Source organism: Chamaea fasciata, unplaced genomic scaffold (assembly GCF_029207755.1).
Source record: "Chamaea fasciata isolate MVZ Bird 193981 ecotype frontalis unplaced genomic scaffold, bChaFas1.0.hap1 SCAF_12, whole genome shotgun sequence".
In the NCBI taxonomy this organism is placed as follows: Eukaryota; Metazoa; Chordata; class Aves; order Passeriformes; family Sylviidae; genus Chamaea; species Chamaea fasciata.
In genome coordinates this window covers 19,030,835-19,037,928 of record NW_027094097.1, presented here as the reverse complement: position 1 = coordinate 19,037,928, position 7,094 = coordinate 19,030,835, and positions in this window count along the sequence as shown.

Genomic DNA, 7,094 nt, shown 5'->3' with positions numbered 1-7,094 from the left:
TGAGTGGAGTATGAGCTGGATTGAAATGTCTGACAGATTCAAGGGTGAAAAAAAGCAAAGGGGGTTCTGCTCTGTCTCACTGGCTGCTCCTCAAGTTATTACTCGTTTACGTTTCTTAACCTTGTGCCATCATTTGGTTTGCAGCATGAAAGGCCAGGATGAACTGCACAAGCAATGACCTGGTGATGTATTTAGAAGGTGCGGTTGTGCTGCTCATGCCTGGGTAGTGCAGAATGCTCCTGGAGCCCTCCTGTCACATATTTTTAAGTGAAGGATTTTTAATGTATTTCTTTTCCACAGGCTGCTCTCACAGAACACGGGACAGCTCTTGGCTGTTCCGGTCAGTTCTTGGGAAGTTTGGCAATACAGAGCGAGCCACTAAATGCAAACTGCTGCTGTGTGAAATGAAAAGCTGCTTTTCAGAACTGGTGGAGTATGAGTGTCCTTAATTGGCTACTAGTCACCAACATTGCATTAATGTAGAATTCTCCAACTTAAAACTTTCCTTTACTCTTTAGAAAAAAAAATATAATTGAAGCGTTAATTAAGTTTTCAAATAATTAAAAAACACTCCATTTTTCAAATGACAATTTGTTCAACTCCTAATAGCAGAAATGGTCATATGGAAGGAGGTATAGTTGGAAGGCACAAGATCTAGATGTTAAAATGGAGGAGAAATTCTTCCCAGTGCTTTGGCTCAGCAACCTAATGTAGGCTCTGTCTTCACTAACAATTTTGGAGCCCAGCTCATTAAATCAGTCTACAAACTGCTATTTGCAGTGATACAAATTGGCTCTGCTGTCACACAGGGTTCTCAAGTTGTTTGTTTATATTCATGCAGAATTCTCTAATGCAGATGAGCTTTTCTGGCTGCTACTGTAGAAACAATTTTTGATGTTTGCATTTTTAATTTACTTAGTGAATTCAAGTGCCATGTATGGACAAGAAAATACAGACTATCACAGAATGTACCTCGTGTCTGCATGCTTTTAATTCAATATCCCTTTTCTGCAGCAGAGCATGGAAAGGAATATTGACCACAGATGACTGACAGCAGTCAACCAGAGATTCATTAAGCTGTTCTGATGGAGGGTGAAGGAATTCCCAAAGCATGGAGAGAATCACCTTTATGAGGCAAATGGTAACCATTCAGGAGAAAGAACTCTGGGGCCCTGGTGACAGACAGCTCTGTGCCAGCCCATTTCCTACAGAGCCACTGCAACTTGGAGATGACCATTTAGTGTTTGTGGTGTTCCTGTGTGACATTTTAGCTTTCCTTTATGAAACCATTCCATAGCTGAACCACACAGAGAGAGGGGCATCCTTTCCTGGCCTCTGGCCTCTGACAGCTGGGAGCAGATTGATGTGCCATTTCAAGTTCTGACCTTTACAACAAAGACCTCTTGCTAACCATTTATTAGAGTTCAGAAGATAAAATCAATTTGTATTCAGTCTGTAGATACCACTGATACCTGTTTCAAGCCTTACCTGAAAATTTACCCCAAAATTTAAAATTTGGATTAGAAAACTGAATAAACAGAACTGAGGGAGGTTGACTTGGTGGTGTTCTGTTTCTGTGGCAGAGATATTTATTTTATTCGCAGCTAAAAGGACAAAAAGCCCTCCATTTCGTGTATCTAAAATACAGAATGTGCAAAAAAGCAGGAACTAGGATCAAATTGCACACACGTCAGTTACCTGGTTTTTGCTTGCCTGAGACTGTTTCTGGGCTGGTGCCTAAGTAGAATGACTACAGGAGCTTATACCTGCAGACAAATGTACATGAAGGAGAGGCAATGCTTTGGTTTGGAGGCCTTGATGCTTTTAAGAACAAGATGAAGTAATTACATGTACTTGTAGATATAGCTTGATATCTGTTACATTAAAAGAAAATTGCTGTTCAGATACATCTTATCTTTTATCTCTCCCACTAGCAAACTCCTTCACTCTCATGAGAAAAATGTAGAAGTTTGCAGAACAGTTTCCCAAAAAAAAGATACTTATGGAATTGCTCTGCCAGTCCTCTTCAGCAACACTTGAAGATACCTTTAAGCAATTCCAACCCTGCAATGCTGGAGAAGAAACAGACCCCCAGAAGCTCCTGTGGTAGCACTTTGGCTTTGGAGGTGTAGGACTGACACCTTTACTGCAGGGTAAGTGCAGAGCCAGAGCTCTGTGGGACAGAGCTCACTGGACTGCAGCATTGTAGATTTGGAGAGGGGCTACAAGCTGGAGAGTGCAGAGGATGCAGAATACAGGGACCAGACTTCATTAGTTACCCTTATGGAACTTGCTAATTTGTTCATTGTTTTCAGTTAACGAGGGATACCTCTATAATATCTCTAAAATACAACAAAATGTAAATGTAACTGGTGTTCTCAACAAACAAATGTCCTCTTCTCCTGAAATGATCCTTCTGATCACAGCTGAAGTGCCTTGTGTTGCCAGGTCAGGAGGTCAGTGCTCATAGCTTGCCTCATTTCTTTAATGGGTATGAAGAGGCACATGCAGTCAGCCTGATACTTTTCACCACCAGAGCAGAGGGGGCCATGTGCCTGGCAGCCTGACCCTCGTGCAGTGTTTCTGTTCTTTATTCAGTGCACTAATGCTCTCTGATTCCTTTGCTGGATGAAGGTTTGCAGAGCTGTAATCAGGACTTAACCATACCAAGAGAAATTGTAGCTCCTCCAAGTCTCTGAAATCAGAAGCTATATAACTTCAGACCTCCTTAAATGTACTAAGGGGGTGCACTGCTAACTGAGCTGGCCAAGTAAATGATGGATTTATGCAAATGCAGTGGTTGCTAACTGATTGCACTGGAATATACAGTCACTGTGTCCTGTGAGTGCAAGGAATTATGGCCAGCGCCCTGTGCAGCGTCCAAAGCATAAGCCCATAAACTGTGCTGGACAGAAGTGTGATTATCTGAAATATGTAAGAGAAGTGGAAGATGAAGCTATAAAAGAAATAAGATACATATATGGTGCATTAATCATAAGTGCTTGGACAGATGTTGTCTGTCTACCCCAGCACGTTCACAAAGCGCCTGTTGTGACTAGAATTTTACAGGGTCTGTCCCAAGTTATGTTTGTGTAGCAGAGTGAATAGCTGCAGTTACAGGGAATAGGAAGAATGTAAAAAATGTTAAATAGTGTTTTATTGCAGATTTAGAATGAGAAATGACCTGTAAGCCTGCAGAGTGGTGTTAGTCAGAAATATTTTAAATAGTTGTGCCTAGCGAGGGCAGCCGTTCAAATACAGTGAGTGCTGTCTGCCAGAAGATGGTGCCCTAAAACACACTCTAGAATTGCAATTTTTATAAGCTGCGACCAACTGCAAATGAGAATTTTAAAAAACAGGTCAGAACACAGTGATTTGCAAACAAATCACCCAAGTCCAAATGCATATTAATATCCAAACTTCATAATCCAAAATGTTTGCTTATACTTAAAAGTATTACAACACAAATTAACATACAGGATCCAAACATGCAAAACAAAGCAATATAAACCCAATCCCTCTACCACTTCAAAGAAAATCAAAGCTTCAGTCTCCGATCTCAAAATATAAACACTCCTTAACATAATTTTTTAATTAATTTCACAAAGTTTTTTGGGGTTTTGTGTTTGTTTGGGTTTGGGTTTTTTTTTCAGCAGGCTTGAAACAGATCAGAGATAAAAGAATAATCGTTTATGTTCCTTACCAAGAAAACAATCAATTTTAAAAGTGGAAAATACTTACCTTGTGGTAAGTATAATTTCATTGATCTCTTAATGCTGGAGACAAAGAAATAAATCGCAAAAAAAGCAGGTAGCATCCAGCTCAGTAGGCAAATCTGCGGAGCAGCTTCAAATTGCTCAGCTGATGAAGTGAGACAAAGAACTCCCTCCTGCATTGTGTCAGGACTGATATAACACACACACACCACAACACAAGTCATGGGATTTTTGCCATGTCTTCACCCAAGCTGAAGTTTCCACGGGGAGTTCTTACACTGACAGATTCCCTGCCTTCTTGGTAATAAACTGTTTGCAGCTCAGGGAAGCAGAGCCCAGCAGAGCAGCAAGTCTCCCTTGCAGGCACTGGCAATTACAAGGAACAGGAGTGCTCTGCCTGGGAGGCCCGGCCAGCTGATATTCACAGATCAATAACTCCACCTGGCTATCTTGCTCCCTTTAAGTCTTAGACAATGGAGTTTATTTAACAGAAGCAGCTGGCTTTCCTTAATATCTGATTTGCTGAGATAACTTAAAATCAGGCATAAGGATAACCGCACCAATCCACAAAATTAGGTTCAGCTTTAGACACTCCCACAGCTCTTAGTTGCAGAAGTGTCAGTCTTTTTGCAGTATACACGTTACTGTTGGTTGTAATAATTAAGCAAGTATTTTGAAAATTAGGTAGGGAGAAAACCACATCAGGATTGTCAAGCTGTAACTACCCAGTATTTTGGATTTTAATGTATCCAGCAGTGAGGAGAGTGATGGGGCTACTTAGTACAGCAACAGCAGCTTTAACTCCACTCTTTTTGTTTGCACAGCCTGGTACACATGGTCCTCTGTGAGCAATGCAGCAGTGCTGTGTGTGTGCTGTGTACCACTGCAAACATATTTATTTATTCCACCTGTATGGCCCACACCTGGGGCTGTCCTGCAGATAAATCTGAGCTTCATGTGTGTGACAGAAGTACAACTCCCTGGTGAAGAGGGGGCCAGGAGCACTGCCCCTGCAGCAGGGTGAGATAGGAACACAGTACCAGCATGTTACTTATCAAGCATAAGCTTTCTAACAGTGAAAGTAAGTGATTTTTACCATTTGATCCACTCTGCTTAATAAAAAGGACTGTTTCCTTAGACTCCCCAGTATGTATTTCCCATGAGTTCATACCCAACAAAGCCCATGCTTTCATGACTTATGTACCAATCGACTTAGTGCAGAAACCTGCTGGCAGCAGAAGCAGCACAGAACTGCCTCAAAAGGCAGAGCAAAGGCAGATTTGTGGCTCAGAAGGACAGAGCTATGGAAGGACACTGCTGCTCTAAGTGTAAGCTGTGGTTTCAGCTCTGCAGTCCCTGCTGTAAGGATACGTGCCCGAAATGCTTCCCCACATGAGCACCCAGGCAGGGCTTCCCAGCACGCCCTACCCACTCTGTCAGATTGGCAATAAAGCTATCTAATGTTGGAAAGTTAAATAAAACAAAAAAACAAAACACAACAAAACACCCTTAAGACAGAGTACATTTTCTTGACATGTGCTCTGATGGACGAACCTTCCAAGGTGTCCATGAGCCTCTCCCAGTTTCTCAGGAAGACAACCTAACAAAAACTGACACTAAGCAGTGCTAAGTCAGTAACAGGAGAGAACAGCCTCGTACAGGCCCCAGGAACAATTGAAGGAGCTCTGCAGCAGTGCACTTGAGGGCAGCAGGTCATGAGATGCCCACTGCCACAAACAAACTTCATCCCAGGTGCAGCAGATGAAGCCCCAAGTTAAAGGTGGTCTCCATGTGCTCTGTGGAACTTCTCTTTGTTCATGGAAGGGATATGTCCCTGTGGTGGGGCTGACAGCACAGTTTGTGTCTGTGCTGACAATTTTCCCAGAGTCTGTGGCTCAAATGGGACGGGGATTGAGCTGCTGCTTTGAACCCCCTCACAGCCAGGGCACATTTGCTGGGCAGTGTTTGCTGCTGGTGCCCCGTGGGAGCGGGAGCAGCGAGGGACTGCACCAGGACACACAGCTGCAAAGGTGCCTTCCACCATTACACACCTGCGGGCTACAGGGGAGATGGAACTTGTTCCACAAGTACCACATGTGCTAACAGCTTGTTTGGGAGATGGGCAAAAAGTGTAATGAAAGACATGAACAGAGAAAGAGTATTTGACTCCCAAAAGTGGTGGTGTTTCCTTATATATGTCCACAGGGATGTGGACCTCTGTCATGCCTAACAGATTTCGTTTTCAGGTCTTGCTGTGCACATTTACATGGTTTGTTGGAATTTTTTTTTCCCTGTCACCCCTGCACACACAAAAAACCAGATTGCCAATCAATTGCCCTCCACTGCTGGGGACATTTTTGAGTACACAGTTGCTTTTAATGTTTAATTAGGTCTGATAGCAGAATAAAATGTTCTTGGCACAGCAGAGTGCCTATAGCTCAAACCTGAGCCGTATTATTTCTCTCCTCGCAGGGTGCTCAGCACCCAGCAGTGTAACGACACCCGTCAGATACCTGTTGTTAGGGCTTTGTCAGCATTTCTGCCATAAACACAAATGATTGTCAGGACGCTGCAACTCAGTCACAAAAAAACCAACAACAACAACAACAACAAAAAAACAAACAAAACCCCCAACAAACAGACAAACAAAAAACCCCAAACCAACAACAAAACAAAACAAACCCTGTCAGCAACAGTTTACTATCGGGGGTCTGGGTTCAGTGGCTGTTTTGAGGGCTTGCTTTCTGACACTCTTTCCCGTGAGCACACAGCTGTAAATAGCAAGCGGCGCTGGGATGTTTCATCACCGATCAACAGATGAAGCTCTTGCAGTTACACACACAGTAGCTGCTTTTTTACACTCCGATCAGCTCACTGATTGCTTTAGGCCACAATATGTTTATCATATGTCTTAGAGCTGCTTTCTTTCTTTTTTTTTTTTTTTTTTTTTTTTTTTTTTTTTTTAAGAGTTAATAAATAACTGGCAACAACCCTCAGCTGCCGTGCTACAAACACAAGTCCTTTCAGCGGAGGCACCTGGCCAGCGCTGGGGACTCCGCACAGGTGCGGGGCTGCTCCCGATCCCCGGCCCCCGCGGCGATGCCGGTGTTTGTGCGGGGGGGGCCCCGGCCGCAGGTGGGGCAGAGCCGCTCCTTCCCCACGCGGGACGAGGCCGCGGGTCCTGTCGGAAAGTTCCAGCGAGGGGCGCGGGCGACGGAGCCCCTGGGGCCGGGACCCCGAGCGCTCCTGCTCGGGCGCTCCGTGCGTGGCTCCCCGGAGCCCCGCGTGGGGACCCCCGGCGCGGTGACAGCCCCGCCACCGCCGCGGCGCCGCCCGCCGCCGGCCCCGGGCCGGGCTCGGCCGGCCCCAGCCGAGGAG